This window comes from Corvus hawaiiensis, chromosome 3 (genome assembly GCF_020740725.1).
Source record: "Corvus hawaiiensis isolate bCorHaw1 chromosome 3, bCorHaw1.pri.cur, whole genome shotgun sequence".
NCBI lineage: Eukaryota > Metazoa > Chordata > Aves > Passeriformes > Corvidae > Corvus > Corvus hawaiiensis.
This window is the reverse complement of record NC_063215.1, coordinates 94,726,492-94,746,579: the sequence shown is the minus strand read 5'-3', so window position 1 is coordinate 94,746,579 and position 20,088 is coordinate 94,726,492. Positions and strand designations below refer to the sequence as shown.

General features: G+C 41.4%; 1 protein-coding gene across 8 annotated transcripts in view; it reads right to left on the bottom strand.

Annotated features, from left to right (window-relative positions):
- The window catches only part of TRERF1 (transcriptional regulating factor 1), a 100,942-nt gene that overhangs the window by 41,861 nt on the left and 38,993 nt on the right, over positions 1-20,088 (bottom strand). Inside the window, exon 3 of one of the 8 annotated variants that reach the window (XM_048299688.1) lies at positions 4,255-4,311. The exons of the other annotated variants lie outside the window; for them this stretch is intronic. The gene's annotated coding sequence lies outside the window, so the exon portion shown is untranslated. The remainder of the gene's footprint in view (positions 1-4,254; positions 4,312-20,088) is intronic. 8 annotated transcript variants of the gene reach the window in all.

Sequence of the window (20,088 nt, the reverse complement as noted above, 5' to 3'; positions counted from 1 at the left end):
GACCTCAGCAGGCAGTGCTTCAGCTTCTCTCACCCAGAGTAAGCAGCTTTGGTATCTCCCCAAAGCTTTAACACAGCCAGACTCAAGGGAAGGTATAGCAGGGCCACAGGTCTCCCGAGAAGCCCTGCCATGGTGACACCCATTCCCACGCTGAAAGCACGGTGGCACACTGTGACAGGGAAGGCTGGTGCTACCACAGTGTGGCCTGCAGGTCCAAGAGATGCCAGGCCGTGTCCTTGCTTGCCTGCGCTTAGCTCCAATGGCACACCAGCACTTGTGCTAAGGAAACACCATTATTCCTCTTGGCCAGACCTCATGGCCTTGAACTTAGGTGCAGGCTGCAAGACTTGCATAGCACCAGGGCATTCCAAACAGCCTTCCCCCAAGATTACACCCAAAGGGGGAAAGCACCAACCTGCAGGAGTGTTAGGTAAAGCAGCCTCATCTGATAAAGATTTCAAGCAGAGACCTCCCAGGTAGGGTTACAAAATTATTAAAGGATTTTCTCCTATGTATGAACAACCTTACATTTATTCCGTTGTCTTGCAATGGAGAATTCTTATTATTGTGCTTCAGTCAAAAGACAGTAAGAAAGAATAGCATATAATGAAGGCACTGCACATATAATTTAAAGTTGCCTCTGAATACCTAATGCACAAAGATTTGTTTTCCTTCAGATGCCAAGAATCAGGCTAGAACAACAGTAATAAGATTTTGGCTTGTACAAAACAATGTTTTATTTTTTTAATAGGCAATGGTCCTACCTAAAAAAAATTATTATTATTTTTTTTAAATCCAATTGTACTTATGGAAAACTTGAAGACAAGCCTTCTGGAAAAGCAGTAACTGCACAAGACAAAAGATAATCAAGAGTACTGTTTCTGTCATGTTCTTAGCATTTCTGGACTGCAAATTCAGGCTATAAGAAAAGTCTATATCAGGTGCTGTACCAGATAACAACAGCATGAAAATCTAAATCTTTGAAAAGCGAAGAGTTTCAGCAAGCCTAATTTTTAAATTTTTTTTAAATTATTTTTTAAATATTGAGAACCCCAGTATAGATTTGATTTTCATTTTAGTTTTTTACAGAGCATTGCCTTGGAGGAAGACCATTTCACAGAAAAACCTTAAGGCATTCTTTACTTCATCTTCCCCTTTGTCAATGTCTCTGGTAATGCAGGACTCAGATCAGTCTATGCAGTCTCATCTCTACTGGTATATTTTCCAGCAATGCCTAGCTATGTCAAATGCTGCATCTCTCTCCATCTCCTACATTAATTTTAGCCAGTGGCCTGATTTCCACTGGGATAGAGTTAATTTTCTTTCTGGTAGCTGGTACAGTGCTATGTTTTGGATTTAGGATGAGAGGGAATATCATCCCTCATGTTTTAGTTGTTGCTAAGTAGTGCTCACTCTTAGTCAAGGACTTTTCAGTTTTACATGCTTTGCCAGTGCAGAGGTGAGCAAGAAGCTGGCAGGGAGCACAGCCAGGACAGCGGACCTGAACTGGCCAAAGGGATATTCCATAGCATAGAACATCATGCCCAGTATATACACTGGGGGGGAAGGATCACTGCTCAGGGACTGGCTGGGCACCAGCAAGGAGGTGGGGAGCAACTGTGCTGTGCAACACTTGTCCTTCTCTCTGTTTTTGTTATCTCCCTTTTCCTTGCAGTTATTTTTATTTTATTTTACTTTCTTCCAATTATTAAACTGTTCTTATCTCAAGCCATGGGTTTTACCCTTTCTGATTCTCCTCCCCATCCCATTGGGGTGTGGCTGCATGGTACTTAGCTGCTGGCTGACATGACACCAAGTCTAGATTCAAGAGTGGACTGAAATTCCTCTACACACTGAAAGTTCCAGTTCCAATCTCATTAACTCCAGAGTTCTCTCTTGCAGCACCCTCCCTGAGTTCTGCAAGGCTGAAATGGTCTTAATAGACCAACTGCAGTGCCCTGTTCCTTCAAGACCTCCTGCCCTTTTCTGGAAGAGAGATGGCATAAAGTCATCTTCCTTCACAGAGAGACCTTGAATTATCAAGCTTTTCTCATGCTTTCTGAAGCCCTGCATTGGCCATCATTCCCCAGTGATCCTTCTGACATACAAAAAATGTTTTCTTCTCAAAAACTATTGCAGTGGTTTTGCACAATACAAACACCTGTTGAAAACAGAGGAGTCTGGTGTGCCTTAATTCCAGCCAGCTCCAGCCTCCTCTTTTTGCCCCTGGTGTACCAGCAGAAGCCACAACCCAGGAGTCCTCTTCTTCCCCACAAAGACATCAAGAGATGATGATGAATGGAGAAAATCTTTCTGTGTTTGTGCAAGAGGAAAAACACCTCTCTGGTACACTGTGCACAGGCAGTGCTGAGGCAGCTGGTCATGCCTCTCTACACTGATCAGCAAACCACAGTACAACTACACAGCATAGTCCTGGAGATCCATTTGATAAATAATCATGTCCTTATTTCCAATAGATACACCTGTTTCTGTCAGGAAAACCTGAAGATGAGATTCTGATGATTTATTCACTAGTGTGAGCTATGAAGTCCTGAACTGAAAAATATTTCTTACAGCAAAACATTTACATGACTAGTAATTTTCTCTGGACAACACAGGACTACTTAAGACATGAAATCCTGAGATGGAGAGACCATAGACCTCTCTGAGGTTTCTGGTGAGTCTGGTGAGAAAGAGACAGTTTGGGAATCCTCACAGCTGTCCATCGTTTTCAAAGGACAAATACCAAGTGCAGTCTGTACAACTTCTCCAGTGGTAACAGACATGCAGTTTCACTCTACACTCTGTGGTTGATGACTATTTTTACATCTTTATGGGGTGACACAGTCCATTCAACCCGAGACGAAACGGTAGCATAACTCTGTGGACGTGACTTTCCTGGTCTGCTGTCCCAGGTATAGACCTTTCACACAAGCACGAGAATGGTGTAATTTATATGGCCACAATAATAGAACACTGAGTCACCGAGAAGTTTCTGGTTCGTATTACCTGAACAGTTTCATATATTTTAAATCACCATCACCTACTTCTCCCAGATCTCACTTCTATTTCTCAGCTTCAATAGGCTCTTAACAACAAGATGGTGCTCAATAAAAATAGAACCTTTGGCAAGACTTCGGCAACTAGGCTCATTTCCATTTCAATTTTAGCCATATCCTCAAATGGATAAATTGCCTCCGTTGTTATCGGAAGGAAGTTGCCCTGGACTTGAGAATGTCACAATTTCCAGTGAGTTCCTGTATTTTGGAAGGTCCTAAACTGACAGACCTTAGCTAAGATGGGAAATCCTAACATAATTCAGGATTTTGACTCTATCCCAATGCCTAAAGGACCACCGCAGACAAGCAGTTCTAGGCTCACAGGGCTGTTAGCATCTGCTTTCTTTCTAATAAGCAGGATAAGCAAAGACTCTCACAGCTCCCACTCCTAAATCTGGTAAAGCAGCAAGAAAAGAGTTCTTGCCTTCCCCATCAGGTGCTTTTAAAAAAAAAGAGAATCAACATCCATGTAAATCAAGTGACTTGGCAGATGATTCATGGCTGTCATATCTGAACAAAAAATTACCCCTTCAATATGTGGAATAAAAAAAAAAAAAATTACACTGCAGATGATTAGAGCAAAACACAGGAGTATTATGGATTCTGAACCTTAAGAATGGATGACAGACTTGCTGCATCTCCTTAACATTGGGAGAAAAAAAATATCTCTTTGGTGGCATAGCACCAGCCTTTGCAAAAAGGGTAAAAATAACATGCAGCACAAGAGACAGGAATCCAACACATTAGGTAATCCGTGATGAGAACTCTACGAATAAAGCAGATAATACCAAACTAGTTAACTAAAAAATCCCCAACAAAACAGGCGTTTACAGATCAAAAGAATACCTGCCTATGTGTTTCAAATTAACAACCAACTGGAATGACATGTATTTACCATTTTAAAACAAGCAAAGAACCAGATACACAAGATGATCTGGATTTGCCCACCCTCTTAGACACATTGGGTTTTAACATTTACAGAGTGCTGAAGCAAACACCCCACCGCTTTTATCTGGATTTGATGTTGCATTTGGCACAAAACTTTCATGTTCAGAAAGAGACTTGGCTTGACAGCAGATGGAGTATTCCATTAAAACATGAGTGGCAACATGTGCCCACCCTCCCAGTCAAAAGCGGAAAACCACTTCTCCGAAATATCTGCCCGTAAATCACAAGATGCTCACACCAAGCTTACCCACAAAATATTTTTTCCTTACTCTTGTCCAAAACTGTTCTTCTTGATAAGTAAATTCTGTAAATAAAAAGAATTGAAAAAAAATAAAGAAAAAAAAATTTTAAAAACAAAAGAACAAATAAACCCCCGCCTCAAGTACTCTTACTGGCACTGCTCATTTATCCAGAAAAGTGCATGGAAACACTAACAGCAAGATGTGACTATTTCAAGTTAAGGGTAACTAGAAAGAAGAGAAGCTTGGTTCACTTTATAGAAAAAGATATGTGGTAATATTAAAAAAAAAAAAAAAAAAAAAGAGAAAAACCAGAGGGTACATTAATTATAATGGTTCTGTGGTTCTCCTGGATTTCAATTAGAAACCACTTTATTTACAGCTCTTGGCTCAGCAGCAGGCAACCCAAGGAGAACATTTTTTATGGTGCAGTTTCTAATGCAAATAAAAGTAAAGGCAACCCTAGAGTGGTTTGCTAACTTATATAATGAGATAGGAAACAAATGGTACAAGTGAATAATGATCATGTCAAATGCATTCAGAAAGACCACAGCACTCAAATAATAAATTCTCTGACAAGTACATTTACCTCAAGGAACTATCTAACATAGTTCTTTTTTTTCCCATAGATATATAAACACTTTCTCTTAAGATCTCATTTTAATAATATTTAAATCTACATTCCATCAAAATATAAAGTTGAACCCATTCTCTCCACCCTCAAAAGAAGAAGTGACCACTGGAGATAGAAATTTGTCTTTTCTGCTCAGAAAGATTACATTTACTGACTTCAACCAGAGCGAAGAACGGTTCTACAAGGCAAAGCTGGGGTCTGCCCAGGCAGCCCCTTTTGCACTATTTGCAGCAACAGCAGCACACAGGAGGTGAAAGGAAGTGTAGAGAAACCATGTGGTTTCTCCCACAAAATCCATATGTGGGAGAAAGTAGAGCACACAAGCAGGCAACATGCTATTGAAATCTCAAAAAAAGTGGCTGAATCATCTCCCTGAAACTGGAGCAGGTTCACCAAGGACTGACCTCACCTTCAAATGACCAACTCAACTTTGTCACCACAATCCATTCGGTGACAGGGCCGAGGCGCAGCCCCTCACAGATGGCACTGCTCCCTTCTTAGATGCCAACAGCCCAGGCTGGAGTGATACCATCCCCACCCTTCTACCCATCAGTTCCCAGTTTACAGCCAGAAACAACCAACTCCAGTAATGAACAGCAGACCTGCTTGCACAGTCAAAGGGCTCACACACATGCTCAGACCACATTACTTCTCCCCCAGTTTCCCTACAAAGAAGACCTCGTCCAGCAGCCTGGTCCAACTGGTTATGCTTTTGTTCAAAATGTAACATCATAAGGGAAAACTCCTACAGCCATTTTTCATTTAATTTTTGAAATGGAAACAAAATAAATTTTGCCTGGTTTTACAGCACTTTTCCAAATTGTGCCAGATACAGAATTTTCCATCTTTTCAAATTCACAAAGTTGTGTCAAACGCATGCTCTCTCAAATGCTATTCCCCTTCCTGGCTTGTGGTTCACTTAGGAAAGAACCACCTACATTTTGGGCTACCATTCGACAGATTTTGAAGCAGTTTCTAATACCATAGAAAATGTCTATCAGCAGCATCTGTCAGCAGCACAGGAGGGATCTATCTGTATACAGATGCTCATATGGTAGCAAGCACTTCACTGAAAGGAGTAAGAGATGTGTGTTACTTTCTGAAACCCATTTGACTACAGGTAGTTTCAATTCGTATTTTGCTCTTAACAGAGAGAAGATTCTAGAGACAATCTTGTATTGCTGTCATTTACAAAGGCCTGCATTTAGAAGAGCAAGAAATGCAGACCTTTATTTCTTTAAGATGTAGCATTCCTTCAAGTCTTTAAAAAACACTTTGCACTGGGCAAACTACTAGAACAGGTCTTCTGAACAAATGCCTTCATTATCACTGTCCAAAGATGCCTGACCTGGTAACTGTGGGTACAAATGTGCAACTGATATCACCAACAACTTGGTTGGCTCATGTCTCCAGGTTTCCTCTACAGCCAGTATAAAAAAGCATGAGAAAACAAAAAAAAAAGAAAATACAAGAAAATGTTTCCATAAGAGAATGTGACCAGAGCACTGAAATTCAGTTTCTGCTGAGCTGCCCTAAAGAAAACACCCTTTGTCTCTACTGATTGCAAGGACAAGTCAGGTGTCAAAGGAAATTAGCTGGTCCAATCAGAAGCTTAAACTTAGGACAACTTAGAACATTCCATTATTGATACTTCTGTCATTTGAAATAAACTGCAACTGCAGTAAGTTCAGTTAAGCCTTTTTTGCAGCTAAGCATTATCAGCCTATTAGGGACAAGATATCATCTCATTTGTAGAGGAGCTACAACACGTTGTTAATGAAGACAAGGTTACAGGAAAGCAGGCTCTGAAGAGGCAGATGCAAGTGGTACAAAACACAGAGGAGGGAAAACTCTGCCAGGCAAACATCAAAGATCCAATACTTTCCTGTTGTTATGCGAGAGAACCACAAGAGAACAACCTCTGGAATTGTATTTAACACTAAAACACACCAAACCCACCCACCCACCCAAACACATAGAGCTGCCCACCCACAGCAAACCACCTCAAGAAGCACCTCCATCAGAAGGGCCGCGGAACATACCAAAGTGCCACGAGTGCTACCAGGCCACCGTGGCAGCAAACGCCGTGGCACGCAGTAAATGCCCCAGGTGCACCACAGACAAGCCACTGACCAGCCGGCCCTTCCCACTGGACAGCATCGTGAGGAAAAAATTTTACAAGGATCTCAGCAGCCCTCAAAGCTCCTGTCGTGTCTGAAAAAAAATCCTAACACACAGTACCACTCCCACAAAAAAGGGATTGAGCTCGTTCTTATATAAGTATGTATATTATCTAACACTCGAAAACAACAGTTCCATCACATCTATGCAGAACCAGATGCAGTGAAGAGCTGAGAGTGGAAAAAAAATGAAGTAATTTCTGCTCTATTGTACCCATCCATTTCGTTTGTTTGTCTCAGGGCAAGTCAAGGGCCCTCAACACAGTGCAGAACAAGGACCACTATCTGTTTTCTTTTTCTTCCTTTGTTGTCGCACAGGGTGACTGATGCAAGTAGGTGCAAGTATAACTCACACAGTATTTGCATCTATTAGCTGTTATCTCCTAGGACATTATCTTTTGGATCTGGGAAAAAGTGATTACGAAATACCTTAAAGGTGAGATAAACAAATGCACACCATGATCTTGAGGCAAACAATTGTTTCTGCTTCTGCGGTCATCTGAACAAGTTTTGCTCTTCCTTAGATTAAACAAACACACGCCACCAAGATGCATGCGTTGCTTCTGAGGTAGATGTGAAAGAGAAGGCCTAGGTGACAAAAATAACTTTCAAATAGATGTTAGTATATTCACATTGCAAAGAACATAAAAGGAGGCAGGAAGCAGGGGAGGGAAGTGTCTCTCTCATATCATATTTAAGTGACAGTACAAGTAGCAGTGACTTTTTTTTCCCTGAACTGCTCACAGATACAGGACCATTGTATAATCTTCAATAATCTTGTAAATTCTATTCACATTTTTTCTGAACATTACGGGAATTCACAGAATTAAAAGCAAAAATCATGGGTTTTTTCCCCCCAACTTATCACTCAAAAGAAACAGATGCAAAATAGAGCAAGTTTTCCTGTAAAAACAGCTTCGTCCTACTTTATGGACTAGTTATTCCCAACTCTAACCACCTCCCCTCACACAGAATATTATGTAGTGCTAAGAAGCTCCTCCAGTCACCAGCCATGTTTTACACAGTAGGTATAAACAAGCTGGTTTACTGCAAACAGAAATCCATACACATGCAGAGGAGTGTCACAGCTGCCTCACGGAAGCAGGTATGCCTGTGTACCCCAAGTTTAAACTCATCTGGGTGAGTAGCACTAGGAAAGGACACCTAAAGGAAGGAGAAGAGGCACAACTTGGTGTAGAACTGGAAGAAAGAGGGTGAAGGAAATGAATGCATACATTTTTGAAATTTTGCCCTGGTAAAATCTTGGAGGACGAAAAATTTCAAATGACATTTCTACAGATACAGGGATAAAAATCTCTAGAGATTCAATGTGAAAAGTTATTTAAAACATGCACAAATTTAATTTGATAGTCAGCCTTTCAGTCAACCTATTTTCTGCACTCCAGTGAAGGCAACAGGGGAAAAATATTTAAATCTTATAAAGTAATATGGAGAAAGGCATTTTTCATTTCAGAATGTATTATATTTAAAACCATATAGAAAATATTCTTCAAGGTTACCAACCCTCAGTGGCATCTTAGATGGCCTGCATGACAAGCATGTATCCAATAAGCAAGTAATTCAGTGTCAACAATATAAAGACAAAAGCAAGTCAGATTCAATTTTACTTGAAGATGTGGCTTTCTAAAATACCACAGAGAAAAAAAAGGCATTCCTGCAGTGAAGAGACAGTTGGGGCTTTGCATGGCATACTTCAAGAGCAGCAACATACAGCTTTTGTTGCATCAAAAACCTTGAACTTCTTCCAAACCATCCTTGTTCTCTGACTTTTTTTTCTACCTGATGTCTTTTCTAGTTTTTCATTACATTTCTGATGATTCTTCACAGTTTCACAACATCATCCTGGAGGACTTTTTAAAAATAAAGCCAGAATTTGAATCAACATACTCCTTAGCCCATGTCCAGGCCCCTTTGCTACATTTTCTATCAGTGCTGCCTTTTCTCAAACAGTTCCTGCAGCAGATGCAACCTGCCCTCTCCACCCAGGTGCATTACCCAGTTTGTATTCCTGTAAGTATCCAGCTCAAGAGAAACAATGATTTCCACTTGAATTTAACTTCCTCTGCAGTGCCTGATGTGTTTTCACAATCAGTTTTCCCTACCTGGCCAACAGCAATCTACTATAATCTATTGTGCAAGTTTCTGAACCTAGCTTTAAGAAACCTGAGAGGCCATTAAATGCACCAATTACATTGATGTGTTTTCCTGATTCAAATTATAGACAGGAACAAAATGCCTAGAAATGCTTTAGTTCTCTATTCTGCAGAGTTTGGAAGAAACTTCCTTGCAATTTTGTAGAAAAGCACACTGCAATTTTTCTGTGCAAGTAATTCATAATTTAGAAATTACATGCACTGGAAAAATATTTTTGAGTATGTCTGAGTATGCATTTGAAGACATAAAATAAGTACATGGTAAAAGCATGATACTTCCATGACTTCTGATAAGTTTCCAGTCAGATCAGCTTACTGTGCCCCCTTCCACAGTCTTACCCCGTTGCACCACAGGCCTTCACAGCAGAGCTCACGGCGCTGTCTGGGTGTACACGTGTATGTGTGTGTGTGCATCCCTGCACATCTGCGGAGCATCATTTTCAGTGTCTCTGAGGAGGCGTATTTACTTTTTCCTCAGGGAAAGCCATGGACTGGAAAGAATAAGCTCTTGCAGTATTAAGTTATTTAATACTTCAATAGTGTAACAGATTAAAAAAACCAAACATAAACTGAAACTTCTACAAAGACCTTTGCTTGCAGTGGGGTTTTAAGGCAGAACCAAAATTCGTTTACGTCAATGAAACCTTGTAAGCGAAATCTACGTAACTGGGTCAGAAACTGTGTCCTGGGGAGAAGAGTTCTTATTCCTTAACTTCTGAGTTTCAGAGAAACTTTAGGAAAGCTTCTTTGTAATGTTTCCTTCAACAGATGTCAAATCATCCTCAGATACTGCCATCTTACCCTAACCCAAACAGAACAGGCAAAAGGGAACCAAACCCCTCCTTGCAACCACAGATGCTGGGAGATCAGTGATGTGAGTTAAAAAGGCTCCCCACCACCTGCCTTTGTAGTATTAACTTGAAAAAGATAAACTGGCATTACTGGGTGCACTTAGTTCTAGTCAAAAGCCTGCTAAACCCCACATGATAGGCAGGACAGAAACACATTTGCAAGCCAGGGCAAAAAACCATCTGCGTTAAACACCACAAGGGTCGAGGTCTCCACCGTGACAGCAGAATAACAGCACTCAGAGGGCTGGTGTCAAGATGGAAGAAGTGTGACATTTCTTGAGGGTTCCAATATTTTTATAAGACATTTAAAACACAGAGAGATGTCCTGCCTTCAAGTGACATGTATGGAAAGGGAAACTTTTTTCAGAACAAGGCAGGGGCGAAAAAGCTAAGGGTACAAAAATCAAACAGCACTCTCCTGGCGCCAACACCCAAAAAACCCCAACCACAGCTTTCCTTCAGGTAGACAAATAATAAAGCAGGACAATTTCAAACTATTTCAAGAGACAGTAAGACAGAAAGAGTTCTCTGCATTCAAAATGAGCCTACACAAAGATTTAGCATATAACAAAAAAAAAAAAGGCAAACAAAGGCTGGATCAAGAGTGTCCTGAAGGTGGAAGAGCTTTAGACTTGGTGCACACAACTCTAAGAGTTCTGACAAGATACCATTTTCCAAGCCTAGTTTCTCCAACAGATAAACACTGCCATACTTTTCTCTTTGCTGTTAATGAGTACTTTTGGCTCGTCAGCCTAAGTATGGATTCAAAGAGGCTGGGAATGGCACTTGAAATGATATTTGAAAAACTCCTTTTATGCTACTAAGAAAATTGAGGTTTATTAGGGAGAGCATGCATGTAGATTTGAAAGCAGCAGAGAGACACAGAAAATGCATGAGAACAAAACAATCAGCTTTCAATATGGAAAAAAAAGGGTCAATGGAGGGATGCCTTCAGCTCTATACCAGGATATCAGTGTTACCATATACTCTTGAATGAACTGAAAAACAGGAAGGCAACACCTTCTCTCCCCTCCCCACCAAAAATCTGAACAGCTAAAATCCCACAGATGACAAAATTTACAGTTGTTCAAAACCAGAGAAGACTGGAAAGAATTCCAGATGAACCATGCAAGGCCAGACCAAGGGGCAAATTAAATCCACTGCAGATCAATAAAAAGGAAAGTGCATTTAAATGAAAAATGTGAAGCACACAAAACTGATTGATAGGTTTAACGGTTCTGGAGTAACTCAATATTTGAATCAAGTCTTCAGCAAATAAGTGAAACACACTGCTAGATATACAAGGATACAACTTAGAAATATTATTTTTTTTCCATTTTCAAGATGAAAGCATTCACATGATTATCTAAAGGATAAGACCTACAACACTGTTGTGCCACAGCATAAATCAGAAGCGTGTTCTCCATCAGAGTGCTGTGTTCAGCTCCTATCATCTGATCTCTTCTTGAGATAGCAGATGTAGTAAAAGCCTCAGAAAATGGGGACAAGAATAATTTGGAACAAAGACAGATTTCTGTGCAGAAGAAAATGGAGAAGCTTGAAGCAACCACACTAATGGGAGATGGATAAACTACTGAGGATGGAAAAAAAAAATGGAATTGTGGTGAAGACACCAGTGCTCCTACACACTCTTGTTCTGCAGAAGCAAAGGCATTTTTTAAATAGTAACACACTTAGGGCTGCTAAAACGAAATGTGTGTTTGTTTAGTTGGTTTGGTTCTGTGGCAGTGCTCTGTTGATCTAGTTTTATTTTGTTTATATTCAAAACTCAATTTGCACAATATTTTGCCACAAGCTACGATGAAGATCTCTGAAAGATTCAGAGAAAGACTAGAATTTAATGGAAACTAGTAATCTGCTTTAGGTAGGGAAAAGATCAGAAACGCCAATCTGTCCTCTATACTTGTAAGAAGTAAGATTTTCATGGTACAGGACCAAACTGACAGAAAAGACTCAGAATTTCCCCTCTGGGCCTCGAACATAACCACCCACTTTAGAACAAAGGACATGTTAAGAGTGTTGGATATGGCCCTGGCAAACAGCAGGCAAAGGACACGCACACCAGTTGCAGAACTGGTCTCTTAAGACACCTAATCCTCTGCAGAGTGGTATGTCCACACAGTAAGGCAGAGGAATCTGCGAGCAGGAGAACACGTACAGCTTTGCCACAAGGCTCTCATCCCAGGAATGCTACATACAGGGTCATGTGCTCTGTTCAGAAGTGGCCCTTAGAAGGTTTGGAACAAGAAACCACACTGATTTCTCACCACTGAGGACTGACACTCTGAAGAAGCTGCTGGGTTGCATCAGGGCAGTGCCATCACAGTGGTCTGGCACAAACTCCGTCCTTCGGACACCATCCTGTCGCAGTGCTCACGGAAGTGCTCGTACACGAGGTATTTACAACAGGAACAAGGTATGCTTGTCCTTAGTACTACAGTGTACACTCCTCACCAACTTATTCCTGAGTGTATGAGCCCTGTGTTATGCATGACAGCATGAGATTTTTTTTTTGTATCTAGAAACCACCCCAGAACTAGGTTAGCCTGGCAGGCTTGCAGCACTTCATTTACATATGAGTCAATCCTTCTGCAATACAAACATTAGTGATGCATTCCCCACTGTCCTTCTATTTATACTCACTATTTCACCTGCAGGCATCCCGAGTTAATTAAACAAATCAATCCCATTGAGATAATTGTGTCTCAAGCAAATTAACACAATTAGCCTTATAAAAAGAAAATCCAAGCACTACCCACTATATTTCTTCATATAAATCATGTGCTTGTTCCTCCAACTCTAGGTTTGTGGCTATCTAGGAATCTGCATTAAAATGAAAAGTATGACACACCAAACTGGCTGATGTGTGACTGTTACAGCCAACAGCTGCTCTGTTTGGATCATTCACATCTATGAAATCTGAGGTGCCCATCAGAAACAAATGTTCTTAAAGAAGAAATAAGCAAGGAAGGATCCCACGGCAGTGGACACGTCACAACTTTGAGATAGCCTCTGCTCCAAAACAGTACATTACCTTGACATTTACAACCAGGGCGAGGTACACAGTGAGCTCATTAACTGGATATACCAGGGGTTTGAGGCACTCCTAATTCTTTCTTCTCTGGTCAGGTTTACAGAAACCCCTCTGGAATAAAGTTGAAGTTCTACAAGACATCTCAGTACTCATACTTTTTCAAAGACCTGTGCCTCCAGCCCTGAAGTGTACAACTGCCATGGCAGTTGAATGGACACCATCATTTTTGGCCACCTGATGTGTTTTCAGGGTGCTTTTTTCCCTGAGGCAGCCTCAGAGTAATCCAGCACACCTCAGCCTCCCCAGTCACAGCCCATCCTCTATCCAAGATCTCGACCACCTTGCAGCAAGTGAGGCCAAGGCAGGGGCTGGCAGCCTTTACCACCACTCCTGGTGACAGAAGAGGCCACAACTTTTGGCTTGAAAGCTGGAGATTTCTCCAAGACAACACAGGAACACTGAGCAGAGCTACTCTGTCAGAGCCCGCAAGGAAAAGAGATGAGAAGTGATGAGCACTCTACAACTAAAAATGGAAAACTTAAGAGGCCGCTGCAAAACCATGACCTTGTGAGCTGAGGCGCATAACCAAGGCCACTCTTTCAAGAGATGGTAAAACATCTACGCAGTACGTTCGCCATGCTCTGGACCAAGGCTTTGCAGCTGCCTGGGATGGTTTTGCTGCCTCTTTCGTGTGAGCCTGCAAGCAGCAAGGGTTGCTTGAATGCAGCAGACTCCATTTCCCAGCTCGTGAGCAGCTGCTGAGCGGAGGCAGGTGAGGGTGTGTGTGAGCATGCAGGAGAGGCAGAAAGCAGGATGCTAACGGAGCTCCCCAGTAATAACTGTGCTCTCCTGTCTCCCTGCAGATGACTCAGGGAGGGCCGAGCTGCTCCTCCCCGGTGCCTCCCGCTGGCTGCTAAGCAACTGCAGCAGCACACAGGGCCAGGCAGGCACCCAACGTCAACTTCTCGTTTTGAGGGAATTCAAAAGGCTTACAACAGTACATTTACCTGCAAAACTGGTCACTGGTACTGAGTTCCTGAGAGTAATTATGGGGCAGAGAGAAGAAAGGGAAGAGAAGTGATGGGGGGATAAGGAGAGGACAGCAGGGGACCAGGCTCGCACTGAGGGAGGGTATGGAGAAGATAATTTAATGGAAGTCTCTCCATCCTTTTCAGAAATTGGGAATACAGTATTTCTTTATTTTTTTTTTTCAGCATACCAAAACTAAAGCATTTTTCCCCCTTGGCACATTTCTCATCCATGTGGCACTGTAACCAACATATCACACTGGCTCAGCAGATGTGGTAATGGTGCTGTTCTGTTTGCAGTCACTCCAAACATGCTTCCATATCATGCTGACCACGCATAGCCATCCTCCCACCTGGCCCAGGGATCTGCGGCATATCTGCCCTGCAGAGCTCCCAGCCTTGACGCCAGGCAGCTGCCCCTTCACTGAGACAGCCCAATCCAGCTGTGCACCACACAGAAAACCAGATTACTGAAATGATGAACTGGCCTTTCTCTTGTGGAAAATTATTTTTCCAGCTGGGATTTTTTCACTGTCTTGGTTCACCAGACAGCTGGACAAGTCAGCACAGGCAATGCCAACCCCTTCAGCCACCCGCTGGTGGTGAATCTCAAGTCCCCCAGTGTGGCAGCACAGAAAAGCAAGGGAAAATGTTATCCCCAAAGTCACATACTGGGCCAAACAGGCATTGATCCCACATTTCCTGTTTCACCATTCTGAACTGTACACTGCACTTAGCATTTTCATTACCCCCACAAACTACTGGCATAACCAGAAATTAGTTCTTATTAACTAAAAAAATAATAATTTAAAAAAAAAAAGTACTGTCTTAAAAAATACATTATCTTCAGGAAAGTTAGAATAAGCAAACTTAATTTATGAGGCACATAAGTCTTTCACTAACTTCATTTTACAGAACACAAAAATCAGACTGTTTACATATAAAGGTACCTACTAAATATAAAGTGAACTTAACACCGTATCAACTCAACAAACAGTACAAACTTCTACATATGTATCTATCCATATATCATTTAGGAGTCAGAATAGATAACATATACCAGGAATACAAAGATACTTTATTACAGGACAGCCTAGAAAAAGGGATAGATACCTTATCATAAAGTCTACTTAGAAAACTAGTTCCATGAGACAGGATCCACAGACACAGATGTCCTGTCATAAAGATTTCATTATTTACAAATATACTACAGAACACTCCATTTGCAATGAAGTACCATAAATAATTCTCACATAATACGCGTCAGAAGTGAAGGCAGTGACATTTTCTCCGCCATCCTCACGAAGCTTCCCATACTCAGCAAAACAGAGCTCTGCTGTAACATCACAAATGCAACGAGAACATTGGATTGTCATTAAAACACAACTTCATTCCCCACAGAAGGCTCCCCCCCACCAACACAGTCCAGATAGAGACTTCTACACAAGCATTGCTACTGTGAGGAGAAGTGCGAGTCCTTTGCTTTTAAATTGCATGTATGAATTTTATTTTCACCCCTGTGAATAATATGGAATTGCCATCTTAGGTCCACTGTCCAGGTGCTGCAGTGATGCACAGCTCTACCTCGTGTCCCCTACTCCAACCCAAAGCAGCAAACCCAGAGGCAAGCAGGCAACCTAACTAGTGTTGATCTCCCTCTCCCTGTGGAACACAAGGCAACACATCGCAAAAAGTGTGCCAGAAGTTTGACACAGTGATGGAAACACATCTCTCTTTGAAATTAGATTAACACAGATTTTATTTTATGTGGGTGAACAAAGAGTCACCAGGAAAAGAAAAATAATCAGTTGTTACTGATATGGAGTGAATCTGGAAAACCAGCCTAATGATGGAAGCTCCCTAGTGCATTAGCTTTTCTTTTTCCATGACCTGTGCAAATTCACCTATTTCCCATAAGATCAAACAAAAATTGAATAAAACCCTTGATCATAAGTTCATTTTCCTCTCTATTCTACTAGTCACATTCTTTTCTCCAGCAGGATACTGCACCGATGCAAAACTTGACTTATCAGACTCCTTTAATCTTCCTCAAAGAAACAAACCAAAAAACCCCACACCCTCAACTATTAAATAAAAGACCCCAAAGGCCCTCAGGACTCCCTGTAATCTAGCTACAGAAGCCCCTCTCCACACGGATGGGTAGGCAGGACTTAAATTCTGCTTTCTCCCTTCTGAGTCACGTATCAAAACCCAGCAGATTTGCCAAAGAGAGAAAAGAAACAACAAACCAGAAAACCTTACCAACCTCCTAGAGATGATACTCAGGAGACTGGGCTGATAGAGTATTTCACAGCATCAGGTGGTCTCTACCCACCTCCCACAGATGTGGAAAACAGAACATCCCATTGCAATCACCAGTGTGACCTTGCACCCAAGGTGTGCCACAGACCTACCACAAGCAGATACATTGCTTGCTATAAACATATGCACAGCAATACTCCCCCCGCTAAAAACATGTAGGTCTAACTCCCAGGCAAGTGATCAGGAATCCATCACATCCAAAGGGAGCTGTTTTAGCGAATAATTTATTCTGTTTAATAATTTGTGTGTTACAAGTAGCCCAGATTCATCTGGTTTCAACGTTCAGCTATTCAATCTCATTACACCTCCTCCTACTAAACTGAAGAGTTTTGTACTTTTTTCCCTCTATAGATATTTGCAAAATACAACTCATCCACTTCACTTGAAGCAAGCGTGCAAAGCTTTTTATTTAGGAAAAAAATAGTCTAACAGTAAAACAGGTTTTCCAACTGTAATCAATCTCTCAGCTTTCTGCAGGCACATAAGAATTGGGACTCTGTATTCCAGTAATGATCCTGTGCCATCATACACTGATAAATATCGTATGCTACTAGAAGACACGTTTGGCTTTCGCATCCAAAAACCATATCCATTCTTTTAGCAGTGCTGCAAGGCCTCTGTGTTTTGTTAGCTTTTTCCCATCACGCCAGCTCCCTTCCAATGTAAACCCTCTCCTGAATGTAGCAAGCCCTACCCTCTATATAATGTACAGAGTTGGACTGACCTGTGCTAACATTCAGACTACTCAAATAAGCCCACATCAAAAGGAAATTAACTCCCAGTGTGACAGAGGACGTATTCGCCATATCCCTGTTTTTCGGTGGAATTTTCAAATTTAGAAAGAAATAGCTTTGTTCAGTATAATTACCAGGGCCCGTGAAATAAAATTACCTCAGTTCTACCAACTAAAGGCTGTTATTTCTCCCTTCCCTTTCCACATTGCCCCATCACCCATCCATACTCACTACATTAATTCTCTATTTGCTGCATATATGTGGACATAAATACATGTGATGGAAGTCCCAGCACAGTCTGTTCCTCTCTGCAGAGAAGTACTGAACAGCACTGGGTGCATATCTGATGTCCTCTCAAGCAACAGTACACAACAGTTCAGCATACTGTTGTGTGCTGCTCCATTTTGAGCACTGGATACAGCATTTTTAGATGTGACCTCCACTTTCCCCCTACAGAAAAGCTTCATGAGTTAAAACATACCCTGGTTAAGTCAGTGCAGGATTGCAGTTTGTTGTTTTGTTGTTGTTGTTTTGGTGTTTGGTTGGTTTTTTTCTTTATGTAGTATCTAATAAAGCATCAGCAACATTAACATTAGGGTTATTAGTTTACTTAATATTATGATGTTCCATTAGACAAGGGATAATACAATTGTAGGCTGGAAATTAACTATGGAAACATGTTGATATGGTTATATGAAGTCATGAAACTTTTTCAAATGCAGAAGCACTGCGTCTACAATACAGTTTAAACAAGTTAACTTATTTCAACTGTATATGCATAATAAACTTTTGCTCTATGCTGTCATATCAGATACTCATTCTTCCAAAGCAAAAACATTTGTTTTGTTTTTTTAAAATACAATAAGGCGTTTAATGACTATAAAAAAAATCCCTGTAGTTGAACTTGAGTCAGAACATAGTGCTGCTTCTGCTTTCAGCCCAAAAAAAGAGAATTTCTATCATCATTATTAAATAGCAGTAATATTTATAGACAAAAGTAGCAATTCAGTTGTACTACTTTCACTTTTCTAGAGTAAGAGCACTTCATCTTTTAGACAAATGGCACCAGCATTGCAGTGGTGTGCTGGAAAAGCAGCACAAAGGGGAGCAGGAGCAGAAGAATCTGAACTCATTGTCACAGCAGAGCCAGAGGTGGTGAAGTCAGCTGATGTTACAGCTTGTATGAGAGGATTCCCTTTATAAGCAAGGGTCTAGATGCCAGACCCAACTGCTCAGTGCTGTTTTTCCCACATGGATCTATTCACAGAACAGGAATATAATGTAGACCTAAAGGTGTTCTCCTAGGCTAAACTTCAATAGAGCTTTAACTTCTTAACAAAGGTCAAAGAAATTTCAACACAACTCCTCAGGTTAGTGTTGCTTAAGTAAAACCTGTGCAGTCATTTGTTGAACACTAGCCCAACAGCAGAATTAATTACCAGAATTAATCACTAGCCACAAAGCCTTCCCTAGGATATTGGAACATATCTACCACGGCTCATTTAAAAATGAAATGTTTCATTGGCCATACTAGTCCATCAGGAGAACACACCCTGACCATCATGTAGCTATTCCTAAATAATCAAGCTGAGGACTCACTTCTCTGAATAAGTGGGTTTGGGGTTTTTTTTAGTGCTTTGGCCTCCATCACAAAGTTAAAGCTACTTCCTCATTTCTGAGCATGCTAGTATCCAAGCAAGGGAGAGGCAGAACTTTCACTTCTCACCTGCTCACAGAAAGGTCACACCTCACTGTTAACAACTCAACTGAAATACAGCACGAAGCTCCAGCCATCTGAGACAATGGGAATCTTTCCTGTTCTCTGTGAGCTGGTTTCAAGCAAACCAAACCATTTTTGTAAGCCCACATCAAGCCTGTGGCAGAGGAGAACTGGAGCATGGACAAGACAGAGACGCTCCAAAGCTGGGAACAGGGCAGCAATGATCCCCCACTATGAAGAGTCCCTGCATCTTGGTGACATCAAGCAGCATGGATAAAGGCATCACCATACTTCTGGAAAAAATTCTTTGCTGTGAGGGTGGTGAGGCACTGGAAGGAGGTTGCCCATAGAGGCTATGGATGCCCTATCCCTGGAAGTGTCCAAGGCCAGGTTGAAAGGAGCTCTGAGCAACCTGGTCGAGTGGAAGCTATCCCTGCCCATGGCAGGGGGGGTCAAACTAGATGATCCCTAAGCTCCCATCCAACCCAAAACATTCTTTGATTCTGTGAAAGCATAACTGTACTGTGCACATGCAGGTTAAAATGTTGCCAGTTGTAATTCTGCAGGCGAGGTGGCACAAGGGCCTTTTTTTCAGCTTTTGAAGTATTTATCCAAACACCAAAGCAGGCTGAAAGACTACTTCTTGCAACTTCATATTTCTATTATAGGCTCCAGCCAGTCACTTGTCTTTTGTGGCTGCATGTATTTCCTATTTCAGAAAAGGACTATAGCAGTTCCTGGTTTGCCACATCTTCAAATAGAGAGTTCGCACAGCAGCTTCCTCTGCCCTCCATTACTCTGCACTGACGAACTCTTCCCCCTCAACCTCCTCAGAAACATGCTCAGCCACCTACAAAGCCAATTGACAGACACAAGGTAACAAAATGAAGGTTTTCCAAACCACATCCTTGATGACAGCCCATAGGACTTTCTGCTCCAAACCTAGGTTTCAATCCTCCCTTCTCCATCTGCACTTTCTATCTGTTTCAAAATAATGAGCAAACATTTCTCCAGCTTCACAAATCTGGCACATTTCACTTTCCTTGTCATTTAAGAGGTACTATTAATACCAAATAGTTTGTGTGTAAGAACACTGTGCACTTTTGTAAAGCTTTATTCAAAGCATCCTGTGATCTTCCACTGA